This window comes from Manis pentadactyla, chromosome 19 (genome assembly GCF_030020395.1).
Source record: "Manis pentadactyla isolate mManPen7 chromosome 19, mManPen7.hap1, whole genome shotgun sequence".
Lineage (NCBI taxonomy): Eukaryota > Metazoa > Chordata > Mammalia > Pholidota > Manidae > Manis > Manis pentadactyla.
In genome coordinates this window covers 5399576-5422415 of record NC_080037.1, presented here as the reverse complement: position 1 = coordinate 5422415, position 22840 = coordinate 5399576, and the positions used below count along the sequence as shown (strand labels likewise).

Sequence of the window (22840 nt, the reverse complement as noted above, 5' to 3'; positions counted from 1 at the left end):
TATCTCTAAATGTTTCAGACCCAGTAGTCTATGCTTTTCATAATTGGCAAGTACAGTTTTTTTCCCCGTTTGTTGCAATCAATAATATATTTGGATGTATTTTTACAGTCCTATTTTGTGTAAACACTTTCCTTTTCCCTCAACTTCTGTTTGAGCCACTGAATTTACTTACTCCTTTCTCGTATGCTTTACTCATTTGGTAATTACACATTCTGTAATTTTAATGGTGCCCCCATAGATTCTTAATATGAATACTAAATTCATTTTGACAATGCAAACATTGCTTAGTATCTCCCTCCTCTCTCCAAATGAAACAAAAAACAGCTTGGGTGCAATACCTCCTTCTCCCTCGTTATTACTTTCCAGGCAAAGGAGAAAAAAACCGCACGAAACAGTAAGTCACTGTCTCTTTTCTAATTACTTCTATTCACTATGAAGTTTATCCCCATGACACACTGTTGTTTTCCGTCTCCCACTTTTTCTTGGTTCATTTTTCTTCTTGTTTTAGCAGATTTTTTCAGCAAAGATCTCTGGGAGTATATTTTATAAATCCTTGTATTTCTAAAAAAAAAAAAAAGTTATGCCATTGTAGAATTTTAGTTCACATTGGAGCCCTTTGGTGATACTGTTTTCTGGCATCTGTTGGCCGCCGCTGAACCTCCTCTGTCACTATGGGGCCACCTGCCAGAGATTTAGATTTATAGGAAAATAGAGGTTTCTTCTATTTTTCAGTTTAAAGGGCCCATGGGTGGCATTGTTTTTAATTCTGCTTGACCTCAAGGCCTTTCCAATACGAGATGCCATTCTTTCCCTTCAGCTTTAGAAATTCTCAGCCATTATTTTTCGCCCGTTGCCTCTTTCCTCAATTCTCTCCTTTCCTTCTTAGCGCCCCCAATGGACCATGTTGAGTATCGCACGTATCCTCCATTTCTTAACTGCATTTTTATATTTTTCATCTCTTTACATTTCTGAGCAACATTCTGAAGGATTTTGTCCACGTTATCTTCCAGTTCACTAACCCTGAACCTCAGCGGCAACAATCTACTATGTATTCTTAAAAGGAGGTGTTTCCTTTCTTGAAGTTGTAACGGCCATACATTTAATTTCTAGGATTTCCACCCAATCCATTTGAAAAGAATGACTCTTTTTTTTCTGGTTGGATGGGTAAAAATACCCTGTTCTATTGCCTTGTGATTTTTAAAACCACTTCCTTTAAAGGATTGAAATGGCCTTTCAAGGGGTGCAGTGTAACAGAACGGTTAAGAGCTCAGACTGGCGAGAGCGTGAGTGCCTCAGTCCCTTCAAACTAGTTCTACTTCTTACTAACTGTGACACTGGACAAGTTAGTTAAAATTTCGGCAGCTCAATGTTTTCTATAAAGTGAAACGTAAAGGAGACAATGAAATGATGAAGTATTTAATAGTGTCTTAGCATGAACACTCACTAGGGATTCGCTATTAAAATTGTTTTTTTTTTCACTCTGTTTTCCATGACCCTGAATTTCCTCAGGGTTTTTCATTCCCATCCGGGGTTCCATCTTGTGTGGAGTTACCTCCTGCGGGAGTTTGCTCCCTAGAGTGTGCTGGGATTCAGAGGCTGCACGGTAGACAGACGATGCCAGATGCTCTGGTTTTAACCCAGGGCTTGTTCTGTGTTGGTGGAGCCTGGAGGCTGGGGTGGGGGAGTGAACAGTGCAAATCTGAGTCATGTGTATGCAAGACCCAGACTAAAGGAACTAGGCTCCCTGAACTGAGCCAGCAGGAAGCCCGCTGAAGGAGGTGCACTTTGTCTCAGGTTTTACCCCAGCTGGTTGACTGAGACTAACTTGGAAAGCACAATTTTTGAGGAGTTGTGGGTGTAGAACTCCCAACTTTAAGAAATTTGCTAGTGAACGGGAGTTTAAAAAGTTGAAGCAGTAAGGAAAGACTACTCTTTCAAGAAGTTTGGGGGCAATTGGAAGGAGAGAAATGATATGGTAACTTGAGCAATAAGGCTAAGAATTATTTGTAGAGGGGTGAAGGAGATGCGAGCATGTCTTCAGGTAGGTGGGCGGGCTGAGGTTTGGAAAGGAGATTCACCTGAGACAAAGGGGGAGGAAATGAAAGGATGATGATTCTAAGAAAATTCATGGTTAAAGGGAACAGAAAATGGGAGGCATTTTTGGAAACCCCCGTCTTCCCACTTGAGGAGGAGGTAAAGGCATAGAAGCTTTGGAATGTTCCTCATTCACTCTTTCCATGTGGTTCATGGAAGAATTGCACCTGGTAACTCCATATGTGGTTAAATTAGTAAGTATTTTGATGGATGGAATTCTCTTCTAGGGATGGCCTCACTCTAGCTAAACAACACTCGGCTGCAGAGCAAGATGGTGCCCATGGAAGTTCCAGGAGTCTCTTGCCACACATGCGTGTTAAAGCAGAAGTATGATGGACTTGGCTACAGGGAGGCCGTGCATTTTGCTTCTACAAGATGCTAAAAACAAGGAGTCCTATTCTGTCTCTGAAGGGAACAGCCAGCCAGCATAGTTGTATGAGAGCTGCTTTTCTCCTGTAATTGCCCTAACACCGTATTTATCCTCAAGGTCAGTAGTGGCTGTTAAAAAGGCCATCCCTTTCTCTGGAGAACAACATCCTCCCTGGACAAATAATTTCTGCTGGAAGAACGTTCTGTAAGCCTGTGTTCCTGCTGCAAATATTATCCAACTTAGCACTGGAGGACATTGCAAAAACAAAGCCTTGCTGGATCTTTCTGCATCCTTTCCACAAAATAAGCAGGATCTTTTGGAAGGAAGATTAGTTTTTTGATCCTTAATCTCCATCTTTTTTTGTTTGTTTTTGTTTTTTGCTTTTTCTTAGTTTTGGTTCCTGCATCTGAATGAAGGATTTGGAGAGATGACCTCTAAGTTTCCTTTCATTTCTAATATGTTGGGGTTGTTTGAATCAGGGGGATTATAGCTATTGTGTGGTATGCCCATAGCATAGTGTTAGCTTCTTGAGGCTACACTGGGAGCACATCTGGTCCCCCAGAGCATATAGGATGGAGGACTTCTATCAGTAAATCTCTGCTGCTGAAAATATAAACAAGTTAATTAAATAAGTGGCAATCCATCCAAATATCGTAGCACTGCCCAGGGATACCACTTTCCTAAGAATCAGAAAAGACAGGCTATTCCAGGTGGACAAAACACCTACCTGCATGGCTGAATGGGTGGAGCATGGGCTGAGCCTCATCCCCTACCCCCTTTCTTGGTCACGTGCCCCTGTGGAGTCTACAACCTCAATGGCTGCCCTGGGCAGCCCTGCCCTTGCCATATATCATCTTACCTCCCAGGCAGCTGAGGACCAGCAACCTCATAGCTCCCCCAACAGCCTGCATGTACCTGGGAAGCGTCATGATCCTCTAGGCATCTGGATCACAGCTACAGAAAAAACCCTGTGCCCACCCCTGAGATACTATTAGGGCTCAACACCGTCATGCCTCATCCCTCTCTTTGCCTCAGTTACCTCCAGAAATAAGGCCTTGCTGTTCAACTGTTAACCTCATGCGATTCTGACCCAATCCCTTTTTCTCTCACACCCACCTCACACTGGCCTTTCTGTCACTCTGTCTTTGTAAGTTAGCTTACTTTCCTTGTCTTTAGCATCATCTCTTATCATTCCCACCACTTGCTGGACTTCACTGAAATTGAACCGCCCTGCACGTTAAAACATTTTTGTTTTTTTGGGGGGGGAATTCTGTTTTTTTTTTTTTTGCTGTTTTTGTTTGTTTGTTTTCTCATTTCCTGTGGATTTCAGGATTAGGAGGTAATGTAGTTTTTTTCCTTACCATACACTGTCACTTCCTTGCGTCCTTTAAGACTCGCATCCTAGGGATATACGGCAGATACTTTTAGTTGCCTATGTGTTGCTCATTCTCTTTTTCTTTCCCAAACATAAAAATGACTTGGTATGGAGCAGCCATATGCCCCGCTTTTTAAAAAAATTAAGCCTCCCTTGCAGCTAAGATTAGCCAACAAACATGGTTTATCTAATGCAGAAATGACTGGGTTGCTGCAGGAACTCACTTATAAAGGAGGCAGGCCCAGCTGGCTCTTCACTTTCTCCCTCACCCTTCCTTCTCCCAGACTGTAATGACAACGTGATGCTGTATGTGGCACTGAGTTGGCATTGCATCTTAGTAATTGTGAGTCAGCACGCTGGAAACTCATTTCTAATTAGCTTTGTCTCATTTCACCAAGGATTCACTCAGAATTTTGTCATAACCCACAACTGCAACACCTCCAAAATCTCAAATCCAAAACTTCCGTTTTTGACACCATCTCCTGTTCTACAAGATGAGTTCATGAAGTGACCCCATTAAAACAGTCTTTGACCTCATCAGATCACCAATCTATAGAACTCTCTATCCTATCCCTCGCCTTCCAATCCCTCCTCTATTTACGTCCGTTCTTCCCCAGGGAAGACTCCATGGAACCCAAGGAGGACCACTCTTGTGCAAATATTCTCACACCTTTGACCCCTTCTCCCTTCAGTGGATTCATATGGCAAGACCTAAGTCTAGCTTCAGCAAGCAACTGAACATTCTGGAAAAGAATGACACATGGTTTCACACAGGTGGATGTGTTTCATTTTAATTTTGTGATCAACGACCACAGAGGGGGCTTCCACGCTCCCCAGCAATTCCCCCTGGGCATTCTGGGAAGCTCATTTTCTCACTTTTGAAATAACTGAAGACTGTCTCACACCTCCTCAATGGCTTGTGTCCTATTTCATTGAAAAAAAAAAAAGGACTCAAAATCTTCAGAAGCCAACTCCTTCATTTTCTATCACCAAATACTCATTTCCTTCGTGGCTACTGGATACTTGCTCCCAAGTAAATGCCTCTGTCTTCACCTGCAGTCTCTGCCTGTCCACTGGCTGCTGCTCCATCCTCACATCTCACCCTCAAAAGCCACCCTGACCTCACCCTGGGCCCACAGCCGCCTCTATCTCTCTCCTTCGCTTTTTCATCAAAGGTTTTTGAAGAACTGTCTCCACATCCGGTCTCTGTACCTTCACCACCTATTTTCTATTCACATTTGTATTTCTTTAAATTTTTTTTTTATTGTTGCTGTTTGCTTTTTGTAACTGGGCTGTTAAAATTGTCTTAGTGTGATGGGTAAGATAGCGAACAATTATATACTCATGTCCTAGAATCAAAAATTGCTAACATTTTGTCCTATTTCTTTGGATTCTTCAATGTTTTGTTGTTTTAAATAAATCATCACAGGTCAAGTTTAAATCGCCTCTTCCCTAGACACATTCCCTTCCACTACAAACAAAATCATTTTGTTTGTAATAACATTTTGTTTTGCATCCAAATCATTTTTATACTTTGCTACATGTAAATATATAAAACTTTTATTTCTCATACTTTATTATATAAAAATGCATATCTATATACCTATATTCATAAACATATTTGTTTCTATATTCATGTATATATTCATATATTTATAAACAAACAAATCTATTTTTGTTTATTTCTTTTAAAGTATAGATAAAATGGAACTTTCCTTTTTCCTCCACTGTAGACTTTTGAGATCTGTCCTGAGAATTTATTTCTATCTATGTCACTCACTGTAAATGCTGTATTTTACTCCAGTGTATTCAGGATCATTTTGGAGAGGTTGCACTGTATGGTGATTAAGAGCAGGTGCTCTGGAGTTAGCTTGTAATCCAAGCACCTGTCACTTACTAGATCTGTGACCATAGGCAAGGTATTTAAACTCTGCTGCCAGCCATGTCATTTATAAATTGTAGTTAATAAATGCAGCTGTGTTTTGTATGAAATGAGGATTAAATGAGTCAACCTATGTGAAGCACCTAGAACCTTCCTGGCCTACGGTAAGCATGCAATACTAGGATGCCAGTAGGAAAACAGATGGCACACTCCAATTAGGATATTGGAAGAGGGCTTACTTATAAAAGGGCTCATGAGAAAAGCGTAGGCAGAGCCACACACTAAAGATGGTTCAGCAGAAAAGAGCCCGTGTGCTGTTGGCGTCCAGCTGTCAGCCCAGACAGCCTACATCCAAACTTCTTTTTGTGTAAGAAAAACGAAACTATTTTATTTAAGCCAGTGTTTGCAATGAAATGGGACACCTCACCTTCACCCTCCTGGTTTCTCCTACTCAACCTCCCGGCTCACAGTCTCCCTCAAGAACTCTGTAACTGATTCTTCTCACCCACTGTGGCCTCAGTGTTCACCTGGGCTTCCAGCCAACATCCAGACCTACGAATCTTGAGAGGGTGGAGAGTGGATCTGGGGGGAATCGTGTGCAATTCAGGCACAACCTGCCCCTCGGCTTGTGACCTACAGGGGAAGCCAGAGACTCCCATGAGCCATGAACCTGAGCCACTAGCGCACACCTCCTTGGTCATGCGACGCAACCTTGGACGTCAGCAGTGCCGTATGAGCTGTTATGGTGATAAATAAGCCACTTTGTAAGATTTTAAATGATGATGCTGGTGGCAGTTCTGCAGGCAGTGAAGTTAAACCCCCACCTGCAATAGGCGTCTGTGCTGTGAGTCCGAGGGCCGCCCTCTCTCCCTCCCGCCAGCCATGGTAACGTGGCCTCTGCGGGGGTGTCCACTCCGTGTTGAGAGAAGATACTATACTCCAAAGGGAGCACTCAGGAATGCCATCTACACCCTCTCTATTCATTCGAACTATAAACTCTTCCTAGACAAATTTTAAGAAAGGAACCACCAATGGATTCTACTGTCTGCATCATTTGACCAAAGGAAGCATAAATAATCTTTAAAAAAGTCATCAGGTCCCTTCTCTCTGTGCTGAGGCCCACCTTCTGCCTCTTCTCTCCTTTAGCCTGCCCGTCAGTGGAGGAGGAGACACCAGTCTGACGGGCTAGATCCCAAGGCGCAGATGGGCACGGGGCTGGCGATCGGGGACCTCGTGCGTGGCCTGCCTGCCCGTGGCTGCCTGAAGCAAGACAGGAGCTTGAGCTGGCCCTCATTCTTCATCTCTTCTCTCCCCTTCTAGCCTCTTCTCCTTGTCTTCCCTCTCATACCCTTTTCTTGATGGGGTTCAGGACACACTACCCCAAAATACAGCACGTCAGCAGATAGACTATTTTAAGCTTCAAGAGTTCGAGGAAACAGCAGAAGCAGGAAGGTCCCTCTGCCCTTCTCCCCTGAAGCAGGTGCCAAGCCTCTCACAGGAGAGCTGCCCTCCCTGAACATGGAAGAAAGGAACATCCTTCTCTCCGAGACGGAGGAACACCGAGAAGAGCCAGAAGAAACAGGCCTCACTGAGTGTCCCCAGGTTACTCCACTGAACCCAAACTCTGTCCTATCACGTCTGTCCATCCCTGGCTTTGCACGTGTCATCAACCCTAGCATAGAAACACGGGGCTTAATCTCTTCCTCAAGTCTCTGTTTCCATATGAAGGCTACACATCACATAACACTTGCCTTAAAGAAATGTGCTTGCTTTGCTCCTGTTCATCTGTGTGTGTCTGTTTCATTTTCAGACCCTGCCAAGGACTCTAGGAGGCTGAGGAAACTTCTCCTCTGTGCCCTTCACTCCGCCCCTCCCCTCTTCTCTCCTTCTTCATCCGACCTCAGGACAGAGGGCCACAATTTTGAAAATCTAACTCTCTCCTCTTCACTTACTTTCTCTACGTGGCCAGCCAAAGAATGCCAAGACCCCAACATCTAAGATGTTCTTCCCCAGGCCTTTAACAAAGTTTTCATTGAGGAGCCAAGAGTTTGCAAATTATTAAAAAAAATAAAACCCCTGGTTTCCTTTCTGCCAGTGATTCTTAAAAGCCTGGGCAGAGTGAGAATATTTGTCAGGGTGTTTTTTGAACAATCCCAGGTCTTCTGAGCATGCTGGTCCTAAATTTCCATTCTAACCCCACACAGCTTTCAACAAGGATAAATACCAGTCACTTACACATTAATATAGCTACATCTTTCCTCTTTGAGAGCATCTTATTTTAGACTCAGTCTGTAATTATTTTATGAAAGATTTATTTTCCTGCTAAATAGCTCATGCATCAATCAACAGAGAAGATTTCTGGTGTTGATATTATAAGAAAATGAGGTAGGGCCTCCCATTTCATCATTGATGGGATGTCAGGTACCTTTCGTTGCCACTATCTGGACTTAAACAACAGGGAAATATTTCTCTAAACAGACGCACTGGATTTTACCCTGATCCCACCCATAATACCACTGTCTCTTACTCAGTCCACTGGGCTCAGACATACAACTATTTGAAGAAACAGCTTAATTCTATCACAATACAGGAGCATTTCAAAGTCTAAGCTATATATGCGTGAGGCAAGCTATACATCAAGTTTTACCTGGTTTCATTCTTAAGTCAGTTGGGAGCAGTGTACTCTCAGCAGGACGTCCCTGAATTCACGCCAGGGGGAGGTCTGTCCAGTGACTTATTAGTTATGCAGCTGATCAACTCTTTAAATGGTAACATGGATTTCCAGGAAGTAATGACAGATAATTCACACCCCGAAGAAAGCTTCATTCTCAGAAAGGCGGGAAGCCTGGATGGGATCCAGTATAATTCCTGGCATCGCTGTGTTCTTCACGGGAGGCCAGAGCGCAGCGTGGTTCAGGAGAGCACGCTCTCCTCCGGGCTCCAGAACTGTAAAATTGGGGTGCTAGTAGTTCCCACCTCGCAGGGGCCTTGTGAGGCTTACATGCTATGACGCACGCTAAATGTGGTATAATGCCCGGCACACAACAACAGCGCATTGACGTCCATCACTGTTATTCACAACCTTGTGCAAAAACAAATAATCATCTTGGCCTCCATTAAAACCTCCGTATCACAGAAACTTTGTTTTACTACTTTAGAAGCATCCACACATACTGGTATGTATTTTCAGAATAACTTGAAGTTTTACACAGAGTTTTGGATCCTAACAAGCATTTGGATCTCCGTCTGTCTGTTTCATTTGACAAATAAATTTTTAAAAAATGGAAGAATAGTGAAGACAGAGAAGTCAGGCTGCTTTCCTTCGAGGCTTAGCAGTTCGTGTTCCCTACCTATTTTTTTCCCACTTAATTTTTTTCACCTCCAACTCTCTTACTCCAGATTTCTACTGATCGTATATTGAGTTCTCTCAATTTTCTGAGAAAAATTCAGAAAGATTTATTAATATGTCAAATATTTTAGGGGAAAAAGAGAGTCACAAATGATTTATGATCCAATAAACGCCAGGATTGTCAGAGGGATTAAAGGAATTAGCACTTACGGAAACCCTAACAATAAAGGGGCCACTGGCCCCTTTTCTTTTTCTGAAAAGATCAAGATATGGAGGTCAGGTGATATTTCTTTATTCTTAGATTCAGTAAAAATTTATTGAATTCTTACTGCATGCCTACCCTTCCCCCAAATTGCTTCAAGTTTTACAAATGCTTTAAAAAAATAAAGACAATTTAGGTGATACAAACAGGCTTTATATAAACGTTTTCTTTAACACTTGAACACTGCATGGAGTAGGCAGCCTCTGTCCTCAAAGGTCTGGAAAACTGGGAGGCAGGGGAGAAAATGGCAAGTTTTTATAGGATGTGAACAAGTAGGAGAAAAATAGAAATTGAACAAGGAACAAAGACAACAGCTGAGTTCTGTGGTGATCAGGGATTGGTCACTTGGAAGGTGCACCTTCTGGGCCCACGGCCTCCTTACAAGAACATGAAACTTTAAATGTCAGGTTTTGGGTTGCTGACATGATCTTCCAGAATCTGCCATTTTACTGAGGAAAGGTCATTGTCAGGGTAAAGTTTTTAACATGAGGCATAAAAGACTCACACAGCTAACTGAAGGCCAAGTTCACCGTCTGCTTCCAACGCCTGCACGCCATTGCGTGTAATGGCTCTGACCACGGCACACGTTGGCAGCTACGGTGGCCCTGTTTGCTGGACCAGCAGGTGTTTGAGCTCCACAGCTTTACAGAGTGAAAGTAGAACAGACAGAAAATGTGGCTCCTCATGGCCGGCTTTACTTCTTTATTTTTGATCTCAAAACTATGTGTGGGAGAGGAAGAAATGTCCTTTAACCCTCGAGGTTCTTCTAGCTGGTCTAAGAATCAAATGGACATGAGACAGATTAACAGGAGAAAAAAAACAGAAGTTTAATTTCATATGTACGGAGGCCCAATAATGAGACGGAGATCCAAAGAAATGACCAAGATATGCAGCTGTTATGCATTTTAGACAGAGAAACATAAATCTGGGAGGACTTGATGGGACAGGGAAAGCTTATTCTTGGGCGCTTCAGTTAGTAAGGAATTCCGAACAGCATTTGGGCCGGGGGAGTCAATTAGTAAAAAAGCAACAAGATTTGTTTATGCAGCCTTCTCTGCTCTAAATACCCTATCTCTGGTGAGAAGGCTGCTTCTGTGCTCCAGGAGCAGGGAGGGTGTCTTTCCCCAGGAGATTCTTTTCCTGGTTTGAAGGCGATGGGGACAGGGTGGGGACAGAGAATTCCTCCTGCTTCTGCTGTTTCTCTGTTGTTTCAATTCAAAGTAATCGATACACCAAAGTGGCACATTTTGTGACAGCCTGCCCTTGGTTCCATATGCAAACAAAAAACTCTGAAAACTCAACAGTAAGAAAACAATCTAATTTTAAAATGAGCAGAAGATCTGGACAGACACCTCACCAAAGAAGACATACAGGTTTCTCCTGCTTTTTGAAAAGTTCTTTAGGCCACTTCACTCTGTGAAAAGACCTATATTAGTACCTGTTTTTTTTTTGCTAGCTAAAAGAAAACCAAAGAGGATCTTCACTTTTACAAAAGAAGGTGAAAAGTGAGAACCGGGTCCAGGGTTTGTTTTGCAGTGAGTTGGCACAGCGGTGGCCCACGTCCTGAATAACACACCCACCGAGCTCCTGCCCTGGGAACCACACTCAGCATCTCAGTTTCAAGCCGCCACAGCTTTGAACTGTGTCTGTGAACATGTGGTTCATCTTCATCTATTTTGTGCAAGAAAAGTATCAGAGAAGCCCAAGAGAGGCTATTTTTTTGGGTCTGGGAACGCTCAGAAACTTTTCCATATAAAATGATGGTAATTGCTTCTGTGCTTTATGCCATTTTGTCTTAGGAAAGTTTCACAGGAACACGTGACTTTCCCTTTACAGATGGGAAATAAACATGAAAAGATGATCCACATCATACAAAACAAAGACTTTCCACTCCACAGCTATTGGAATAATGAAAACCCAAAACACTGACAACATCAAATGCTGAAGAAGATGTGGCGCAATCAGAATTCGTCGTTGGTAGGGATGTGAAATGGTAAAACCACTTTGCAAGGCGGTTTGGCCGTTTCTTACAAAACTCGACATACTCCTACCACATGATATAGCAATCATGCTTCTAAATATTTAAATATTTAACCAGTTGAGATGAAAACATCCCTCCCCACAAAAACCTTCATATGAATATTTATAACTTATTCATAATTGCCAAAACTTGGAGGCAACCAAGATGTCCTTTGGGAAGTGAATGGAAAAATCCATAAACTGTGTTACGGCCAGGTAATGGAATATTACTCAACACTAAAAATGAAATGAATATCAGACCACAAAAAAGACATGAAAAAACTTAAATGTGTATCACTAAATGAAAAGCCAGTGTGAGAAGGCTATATACCACATGATTCCCACTACATGACGTTCTGGAAAAGGCAAAACTATAGAGATGGTATAAGGACCAGTGGTTACCAAGGATTAGGGAGAGAGGGGGTGGACAGGCAGGACACACAGGATTTGGGGGCAGTGAAACTAAATTCAGTGTGATAGGTCTCATTACACATTTGCCAACACCTGTGGAATATACAGCATGAAGAATAAACCCTATTTAAATTAAACCCTAATTTAAACTATGGAGCTTGTTTGATAATATTTTGACATTGGTTCATTGATTGTAAGAAATGTACCACACTAGGGAGAAAAGTATGTGGGAACCCTAGTTTCTGCTCGACTTTGCTCTGAACCTCAAACTTCTCTAAAAAATAAAGTCTATTAATTAAAAGAATTATACATAGCTTTCCTAAAAATGATATTGATCTATTTTTTGCTGCCCCACTTGCTATCATAAAGAAGTCTACAAGATTGTGATATTTCATATCACTTTTAAATTTAAGGGCTAAGTTGAACAGCTGGGTCCTAGTCTATTGACACTTTCATTAACCTTCATAAACTATTAGTTGTACATGGTGAATCCTAAAGAATATTGATTCAACTAAGCTTACATTTGTCAGTTGTTAATTTAAACTTTATTTGGCTATTTATATTTATTTATATGTATTTTTTATGTATAATATATGTTTTTATATGTATTACATTTATAATGATTTTTAGGTGTTCTTTATATATGATGACTCAATACTTTGTCATGAATTTCAATTATATTTCTATATATATCATTTGACTTTGTTTATGGCATCTTTTTCTCCAAATAATTTCATTCATTCCACTTTTAGTCTTTTAATTACTGCTTCTGCCTTGGTATAATACTCTATTTTATTCTAATTCCTTATATGGTTTAGTCTCTTAAATTTATATCTTCAGTTCATCTGGAATTTATTTTTTGGATGGTATTTTTAAAAATGTTTTGCCAATTATCTTCCCTACACAGACTTTTTGTAAAAAAAAAATCTATACACAGTTTTTTTGTCTGCAACTCTGACAAGTTGCTGCTCCTTACAAATGACAAGACTCACTAATCAGTCCATCTTCCTTGTGGAACAGAACAAAAACACCCATGTTTTTACTATGGATCTTTGGGTGAAGGACATTGCTTGCTGTAGAATGACCCTTGGAAGACATCAGCACTTGGCACTTATTTCACTTTAGAGGGAAGAAATCTGGGGCCTAAAACAGAGCACCATTAGTATCTCTCCACATGTTCTTTCCCATAAATGACAATGTTTAATAAAACCATTATTTAAGACTAATATCTGTATAAGCATATTAGCATTGTGAATTTATAAGATGAGAAAATGCTATGAAATGTTTCCTGAGCATATTTGTTCACGGGGGCTTTTGTTTCTTAGTTTTGCCAGACATCTCTTTCTTGGGATGAACACCATCCCATAGAATTCATTTTGGGAAATGATACCAGGAGACGTGCAGAGAACCTTCGACCTTAATGGCATTGTTGGCTCACAGATTGAAATAATCTTGAACTTGGATTCTACCACTGTTGGAGACTTATAGGCAATTGATTAATCTTATTGTTTGAAACTGTTTGCATCAGGGCTTCTGTTGTTTGTAATGCAAACCAGCAGATACAGAAATTGGTTCCAGGGCAGTGAGGTGGGGCAGAGACATGGGACAAGCATCATGATTAACTTGTCCTGCCTGTGATGAAAAATGCTGAGATATAAACAGTATAGTAAGAACAGAAGGAATTCCATCTTAAGGCTAAGATTCCATTTTTAAAAAAGCAGAGACTTGAAAAGTAAGATTCCTAGCATATTCTCTGGTAATCAGACAGTAGTCCAACTGCCTATGTTAAGGCAGGGCAGGCAGTCTTAACTGATATGATCCCACTGCTTGAGAGTAACCACGATCTTGGAGAACAGGATAAATAAATTCTTTTGTTGTGTTTATTTAGCAGAATTAGCTGGAAGCCTACTAAAAGAGGAGAGGAGACGTGGTGTCTCACCACAGATAAGCATTCTGGGACCATGTAACAAGTCTGCACCTCTAGCCCTTTACCACATTCCTAAAAATCCTCAACCGCCTATAAATCCCTGAGACAAGCACCACCATGGGCTCTCATCCCCTCCTGGCGTGTGCCAGGAGCTCTGTCCTCTCACTTTAACTCTAAATGAAAGCCTCTCCCTTGTTCGCCTACCTTGAGTGTTTGCAAAGTTCATTCTTCGACTCCGTGAACAAGGGACCCTAGTATCAGTAGGGCATTCCGAAGACCAGATCCTAAAATGCAGAACTGGGTGTAAGAAGTTGGACATGGGCAATGAGAAACCCACTGCTTATAATGGTTTGCGTTGACCATTAGTTGTGGCCTTACACAAGACTGAGACAAACTTACCCCAAAAGTGGCCGATCTGAAAAGAGAGGTGGAAAGTGCAGTTTAGCTATAATCTTCAGACAAAGTGGACTGAGCTGGGCGATGTCAGAAAAGCTGGATCTGACCCATGAGTTTGTGATCCAGTCTGCATATGCGCTGGGTGCTCTGAGGCTCTGTTAATGAAATTTAGAGGGTATGTATACTTGGATGGGGAGAAAAAGTTACAGCTTCCTTTCCACTAACCCCCTCGCTGAAATTTAACCTTGTCTTTCATTATAAATGCAGACCAAACTATCCCAGCTGCATCTGTGTGATTTGTCACCCAAAGAATTCACAGACATTTTCATATCACACTACAGCTGTCACAGATGTCTCAAAATATTATTCAAATTCATACTTAATTTGGAGTTGCAGGAGGCCCACTGCTAGACATTTATTTTGAATATCTTAAATATTTATCTTCATAATTAATAAACAACTATAATACCAGGAATATGTTTTTAATATTTTCACAACTGTATTTTTTGGTCTCTTTTTTCCTGTGACCCTATGCATTTTATTTTATGCATTTAAAACATTATTCCCTGTGTGTGAGGTTCACCAAAGTCCCAAAGGGTTTTGTGGCAAAAAAAGGTTAAGAACGTTTACCCATAGGAGAGAATATGGGGAGATAGGAGATTTAGGAATGGGACTGTGGCAAAAGGAAACACTGCCTCAGGCCACTCCAAAATAAGTGTTCTCCACCCCTCAAAAGGGACAAAAGTATTGACTTATGAAGATGCATTGGGAAAACAGCCAGAGACCCGGAAGTGGATTATGACGGGGCTTCCTGGAATTCTGACTCGAAGACTCCATCAGGACAGAATTTATGGCTCCTGGTGGAAGGAAACAGATTTGCAGCTCACTACATTTTTATAATATTTTTGTTTGTTTTACCCTTTACTGAAGTGTAATATGTATACAGTAGAAGTATTACAAGGACACAGATCTATGTTTTCACAAACTGAACACACTGGTCTAGTCAGCACGAGGATTAAGAAATGGGGCAGCATATCTCCAGTACGGTGACTATTCACAGGTAAAACCCACAGACACAAAAGCTCCTTGGTTTCTGCAATAATTTCAGACTGTAAAGAGGTCCTGAGACCAAAAATCTTGAGAACCAAGGCTAAGATGATAGGACTATATCACAGGTTATTTTTCCATTCCATTGTTGACGAGCATTGGGGTTGGGTAACAGTTTTTGGCTATTGCAAATGTTGCTTCTAGAACATGTCTCTTGGTGACCATCTGGACTCCCGTCGGATGGAGTGGGATTGCCAGAACATGCCGTATGTTTGGTTTCCAGGAGATATCACTCAAACAGTTTTCCACAATGTCTGTACTAATTTACATTCCCACCAGCAATTTATAAGACTTTCGGTTGTTCTGCATTCTCTCCGGAGCTAGGAGTTGTTGATCATTTCGCTAATTTTCCTCCTTGTGTATCACGGCTTTAATTAGCATTTTTCTGATGACATTTGAAGTTAAGCACCGTTATATACCTGTACTGACTATTTAAATATTGTTCTGTAAATTGTTCTCTTATTCTATTTATTTTTTCTACTGGGTTGTGGATATTTTTCTTATTGACTTATAGGAATCATTTCCTTTTTAGATATTTTTGTATCTGCTGCTATTGAAATGACACCAATCTCAAAATTCCTTCTTTGAGGGACTGTTTCAATTTCTGGGACCATCTTCAATTTCTGATTCAATCAGGTCCCAGGTAGGAGGTAAAAATCACAAGCATACTTTTACAAGGACGAATGTAATACGAAGGACTGTCACTCATTAAAATCGTTCATTAGGTATTTAAAGGCACAAAGGGGAACACAAAATTATCACTGAGGTAGAATCTGCAGCAAATAGCTACCACCTCTCGGGGGGGAGAACAAAGGGGTAAAGTTGCAATAAAACCTCAAAGCTTGGATGAGTGGCCCCACGTTGCTGTAATGCGCACCTCCGAGGATGCAGCCTTCTCAGACCGTGCGAGTGTCTCCACGCTCCATGCGTGAGCACTTCGGGCTCAGAGCAGAATGGGAGGAGCACGCCTGACTCCCCAGTCCACCCTGGTTTCTGAGCTGTATCCCCAGCCTACCACATGGGCTCAAAATATCGGCCACAGAATGTTCCATGACCTGACTTTGAAACAAATGCCAATTATGTGTACCAAGAACAGCTAAACTGCAGAATTACTGTCGTCTAATCAGCAACAGAAAAATGATTACAAACAGTGCCGAGTTTTATGTGATGTGTGAGTCTTTGCAGATGATTGCTGTCACAGCCAGCTGAAAAGAAGGTTTCAAGCAGTTAGGATTGTTGTGCTGCCTGCGCTTAATTCTCCTGAGAGAGGTAACTGAATGAACTGCTTGCTTACTGCATCCCTGCCCCTCAAGGCCAAAGGCTGCTCTGCTCTCTCCTCGTCCACTTCAGAGTTTTAAAAACTCATCGTTACAATCATTGGGCATTTATTTAAGTGATGCAAGTGACAAGATAACAGGAGCGATGGCCTGAAGCGATGATGGGAATGCGCCCTCTCACTCCGTCCAGTGACAGTTTGGCCCAAGTACCAGCATCTCTCACTTGAAATAATGCTTTGGACTCCTAAATGCTCTCCATTTCTGCACACTTTTAGTGTCCTTATTAATCTGTTCTTATCACAGCCACCACAGTGATCACGTTGCATTAAGATCTAGGTCAGAGTATGGTCGCTTCTCTGCTCAAAACGTCTTGAGGATTTCCCATTTTACTGAATAAAAGGTGAAACTGGGGTAATGGTCTTCACACTCTCCATCCCCAGGTCCGGTGACTGCTGTCCCCATGCACTCTGTCCTAGCCACGTGTGCCTCCCTGGGGCCAACTGTCCACAAAGCCAGGCATGCTTGCACCTCAAGCATTTAATTCGCTCCCTTGCAATTCTCTCCCCAGTATCTGCATGGCTCTTCCTTAGCAGCCTCCTTCAGAATTTTATGCAAATATTACCCTTTCTTAGGGAGCCTTTTTTGTGATTCTAATGAAATTTTCACCACACACAGACATCCCATCCTTACTCCCTTCCTGCATTCTTGTCTGATTCCTCCCTCTGGCATCTGAGTCCCATAAGGGCAGGATTTCCATCTCTTTTGTTCATTGCTGAATTCCCAGTGTCTTCCAAATACCTACCTCATAGCAGGCCATGAACAAATATTGAACAAATGAATAATTAGATGAATGAATGATATGTAGTAAAGCTGGGCTTTACATCTGATCATTGGGTGAATGCAAGCAAGCCTCTTCATGTCTTTGTACCTGAATTCATTCCTCTGTGAAATAAAGGTCACTGACAGATGGTCCCATCTAAGTCTGCAATTTCACCATTGATAGTCAATCATATCTACAAAGGCCTTTGACTTTCTGAATAAAAAGCTTTGAAATGTGTGATGTTTATATTTAGAGGTAAAATTGAAAACAGCTTGGGTCCCGAGTCAGAAGACCTGGGTCTGAGGGTGAGTCATCTTGGGTCCTGTTTTGTGCGTCAGGCTGACACAGCCGTGGCCCCCCTTCCTACAACATGGGATTGCTGTGAGCCCGGAGAGTGTGGGACATAATAGATGTGCAATGAGCATTCCTTTCCTTTCTTTATTCTCATGTCAGTCAGGCCAAGAACAAAGTTGTAATGTTAATGCTAATAATATCAGTAGGCGCTATTATTATTTTGTCTCTAAGCAGTTCATTTAATTTTAAAATACCAAGGTTTTGATGGCTTTAGTCCCACACCGGCGGCTTAGTTTATCTCAGTTCTGTCGCTGTGACTCCATCATGCCCTGGCCCACCCACGACTCCCAGTGAAAGTGGTGTAAACCCAGGTCTCTTTTATCCTCCTTTAAAAGCAGTCTATAGCTCAGGTTCTGATGGCAAGCCATGTGGTGACACTATACTGCCACTAAATTGCCTCTGTCATTAGTTACTATTAATTTTTTGGCCATTGATCTATAACCCCTGTAAGGGATAAAAGATTTTAAGACCCTATGAAAACCTTCAGGAGCTCATGTTATATAGATTTATACAAAATGAAGTGCACAACACAGAGACTAGTTAGAATAGAGTCCCTTTAAAACAGCTGTCTAGTTATTTGATCATTTCTAGATAGGGTTCTCCATCACGAAACAGTCATAGCAGAATCTGTCAGGAGTCCTCTGGAAAAGTCCATGGAGACCCACACATCACAAGAAATTTAATGACTTATAATAATTTTTCCTATTATTAATTATAAGACAGCAACTCTGCACTTTATATGGAGTTTGCACAAGCTACTGACATTTGTTTTACTGGCAAGTCAAGTCAGGAGACGGCAGGGTGGAGAATCTGCATTCATGTCAGGAGCTGCGACTGACCGGGGCGCAGGCCAAAGTAGAAAGCCAGCACTTAGAAGAATCTTTCCAGCATCTTTCTCTCTGCCTTTCACATCACATCATAACAGCAAGCACTGAAGACATTTGCTTGTTGGGGATCCTGACAACCGTAATACTCCAGTGCCTTTGCAGAGTGTTCGAAAGTTTGTAAAATGCCTTTCTTTGCATGCACTTGCGCAAGTAGAACTGCACAAAATGTGTGCAATGATGGCAGCAGTTTTTAATATTTTTCCATTTTACAGGTGAGAAGATAGAGGGGTGGAGATGAGAACTGGCTTGCTGAAGTTTGTGCGCTGATCAAAGACAGCGCCTGTGTTCATTTTATGCAGGACTGGGGAGGAAGGATGTTTTGGAATTGTACCTGAGGACAACCTAGCTTTTGTGATCCCCAATGTAATCTCCTGGGAAAAACCGCTTTGCCTGGAGAATTCAACAATAGCAAAGCAAACAATGTTCCAGAAATAAACATTGTGTCTATTTCTAGTCCCATGGTATGCACAAGGCTACATAAGTCTCAAGGAATGTACTTTGCATGATGAAGAATAAACTGAACTTATTTGGTACTGTTTCCTTTCATCCACGCCCTCGCCCTGGAGTCCCTAAGACCATTTATGCTTACTAGGGTTCTGTTAGGTGGGGCACTAGGAAGAAACAAGTGGTACAATCATCAACAACTCAATGGGAAACTTCTCTTCGTTATGAAAACTGGTGCCTTAAAGCACTTGGAGAATACCAGGACTCACCTCTCCTTGCTGTCGCTACATGCGCAGAAGCTGACTACTCCAACTGTAATAGTTGCTGTAACCTAAGAGAAATTAAGGAGAAAATCAGAGAGGTTGAAATAGAAAGAAAATTTAAAAAGAGTTATGAGACCTAGATTCTAGAACCATCTTTCCCCCTAAATGGGTACCCGTGAATGATTAATTTACTTTTACTAGGTCTCTGTTTTGTTTCCTGTCAAATGGGAAGGGCGCAGGGTGGAGAGCAGTGAACTAAGAAGTCGCTTGGCTTCATTTACGACGTAGCTCTATAATTCTTTGGTAGGTGGTTTTGTGGAGAAACTATGGGATGGGGAGGTTGGGACAATTCTCTGTTAGTTGTGAGCAGAGACACTCATAGCCTTGGGATATCTTCATTCACTGTTCATATTCAACAAAAGCTTTCTGTGTCTTCAGAAGTAGATAATATATGTCTGATATACTTTTGGTTTTGTGTTCTACAAAGACTTAAGGGTCAGTACAAACTGGTTATGGGAAACCCAGTTTTATACTATGTAAGTCTGGGCACAATAATGAGTGTAGGTTGAAGTTTGCCATGTAAATTAGTACTATAGGTATATACAGTTGACCCTTGAACAGCACAGGTTTGAATGGGTCCACTTATTTTCAGATTTTTCTCAGTAAATATATTGGAAAAGTTTTTGGAGATCTGTGACAGTTTGAAAAAAACATTTCCTTTTCTCTAGGGACATACAACATACAAATTATAGTTAATTGTTTATACTATTGGTAAGGCTTCTGGTCAACAGTAGGCTAGTTAAGTTTTAGGGGAGCCAAAAGTTATACACAAACTGCATGAGGCTCTGTGCCCCTAGCCCCTGTGTTTTTCAAGGGAAAACTGCACTATGCTTCTTGAGAGACTGGGGGTTAACAGGAAAAAAGGGAGTCCACTTGAATAAAGTGGAACGACAGGGAAACGTGAATGTCGTTAAGCAGAAGACAGCCCAGGCACTGAATCCAGCCTCTTCAGTCTGCTGATATGTTGGGACTTCCATTTGAACAACTCATCAATCAGTTCCATAGTGCATTGCACACAATAAATACTGCAGTAGTTCTAAGAAGAGAGACATGATCATGGACTGTGGTCATCAGAAAAGATGTCAGACAAAAGGTAGAATTTAAAAAGGAACTTGAAGGACAGGAGAAAATGCATAGTTGGAGAAAATAAGCATAATGTTTCCAATGTGAAGGACAGCATGAGTCTAGATGCAAAGAACAGAATGTCTGTTGGGGTACCAGGCAGCACAGATTAATCAGCATTGAAGATCAGAGTTTCTGAAAGCTGTGAAGACATGTCTGGAAAGACAGTTAGGTTGAGACCAAGGAGAAATTTGAATTGAGATTATATAATTAAGGAGGTTGCAAACTGCTGAACCATGAGTTGGAATTGACCTGCTGGTTGTGATTTTTTTCATTCACAGGATTTTTTAAAACTGGATTTGGATGCAGTAGGCTGGCATGTGTTATCCTGTTTATCATAGTTTCTACCACTTTTTAAAAAAACTTTTAGTATTGGAAAGTTACGTAATAGTTGCAGGAACAATAAAGCATTCATTCATATCCTTCACATGTACACACACATACAGAGACATCTATTTTTATTAGAAACCATTTGAGAACACCTTGCAAAAATACAGCCCTTTACTTTCTAAAATTCAACATTATTTTTTAAAAACAAGGACAATTTCCTACATAACCACTGTATGTTGATCAAATTCAGAGAATTTAGCATCAATATAGTATTATTTACTATACAGTCTATATTTAATTTTTTTGTCCTCTGTATCAATTTTTTCCTCGATTCAGGATCAAATTCAAGATGTTTATTTCATTTAGTTTTCACAACTCTTTAATTATACTTTTTGACCTTGGCATTTTTGGAGGGTAAAGATCAAAATGTCCCTCAACTTGGACTTTTTAAATCTCTCTTGAGGTTTCTCCATAATAAATTTAACCATATTTTTTTCTCTTTGTAATTAGTAAATAATATGTGGGAGATATTGTGAAATTACATGTGTGTTTTTCCCACATTAAACTCTCACCGAACAGCCCTACCATCTGTTGGCGAATCACGGGCAAGCTCTTTCTTTGCTTTAAAAATTTCCAGTGGGAGCAGGATTCTTGGGAAATTTATATGTGAACAATCATGTTGTTTTAAAACAGACATTGAAATCAATCATCAATATTTATTTATTTCCAGTAATTAAACCTTTTACTTATGCTTCTAGGACCTCAAGTACCATGTTGAACAGAAGGGATAAGAGTAAAAATCTTTGTCTTGTTTTGAATCTTAGGGAGAAAGCATTCTGTTCACTGTAGGACTTTCAATAGATGTTCTTTGTCAGTATATCTTTCTAGTCCTATTTTTCTGAGTATTTCTTAATCACAATGGGCACTGACTTTTTAAATTTCTTTTTTTTTTTATGTCTTTGGAAAATAATGTTTTTATTTCTCTTAGGACTTTTTAAATTTCTATGCATCTACTGAGGTGACCATATTTCCCCCTTTGTTCTCGCAAGATGGCAAATTATTGGTTGATTGTCATTAGACCTACTTGCATTCTGGGGATAAAACTCACTCAGTGCTGATGTATTTTCCATTTTAAATATTGCTTAATTCAATTTTCCAATATTTTCTTAGGGATATTTGCACCTATGCTGATAAGGAATATTGACCTAACACTTTTTTTCCTTGTAATATACTTTGTTACTTACATCACAATTTGCTGACCTCAAAAAACTAGATACGAAGTCTCTCTTCCTCCTTTATTTTAGGAAGTGTTTATGTAGAATGGCTTGATTTCTTCCATAAATAGTATAGAATTCATTCGTGAAGCCATCTGAGTCAGGGATTTTCTTTGGGAGAAGATTTTTATTGCAACGTCCATTTCTGCTTCAGTTATCCATTGCTATGTAATAAAGCACACAAAAATTTAGGGGCCTAACACAATAACAATCTGTTATTTCTTGCATTTCTGTGAACTGGCTGATTTGATATGCATTGCATTTGCCTGGAGGACTGGCTGAGCTGGAAGGCCTGAGTCAGCCCCACCCCATGTTGGTCAGTTGCTGCTGGCCAATGGACCAGCCTTTCTCTCCAGTTTTCTTTCTTCCTGGGAAATCTCGGAAGAGTGTTGCAAACGGTCAAAGGTCAAAGCTACAAGGCGTCAAATGCTAGGCCTCAGAAGTCACACACCACCATTTCTGCCACATTTTATTAATCAAAGCAAGTCACAGGGCTAATTCCTGATTCAGAAGAGGGTGAAGAGACTGCTTCTGAATGGGGAGGTCACATGGAGTCGGGGCAGCTAGCTCTACAAATGATCTGCGCTGGGTGATTCAGGCCAAAATAATTTGTATACCTTCCACAAGCAAAATATACTCACTCCTCTTTCAGGCCCCCAAATTCTCATCCAATTAATGCATCAGGCTTAAACTCCATGATCTCATCATATGCATCTGAGCCAGATATTGATGATGCACCCTGGGTGTAGTTTCTCAAATGTGACTCTTTTTAATGTGGAGACCTCTGGACTAAAATGATGTTATCTCCTCCCATACA

General features: G+C 41.0%; 1 long non-coding RNA gene across 1 annotated transcript; it reads right to left on the bottom strand.

Moving 5' to 3' along the window:
- Nucleotides 1-9264: 9264 nt before the first annotated feature.
- On the bottom strand, nucleotides 9265-22181 carry LOC118930853 (uncharacterized). Its single transcript, XR_005032192.2, has 3 exons — nucleotides 21994-22181; nucleotides 19244-19305; nucleotides 9265-9781 (listed from the first exon to the last, which is right to left on the bottom strand). It is a non-coding gene; the product is annotated as an uncharacterized LOC118930853 (long non-coding RNA).
- Between the last annotated feature and the right edge of the window lie 659 nt (nucleotides 22182-22840).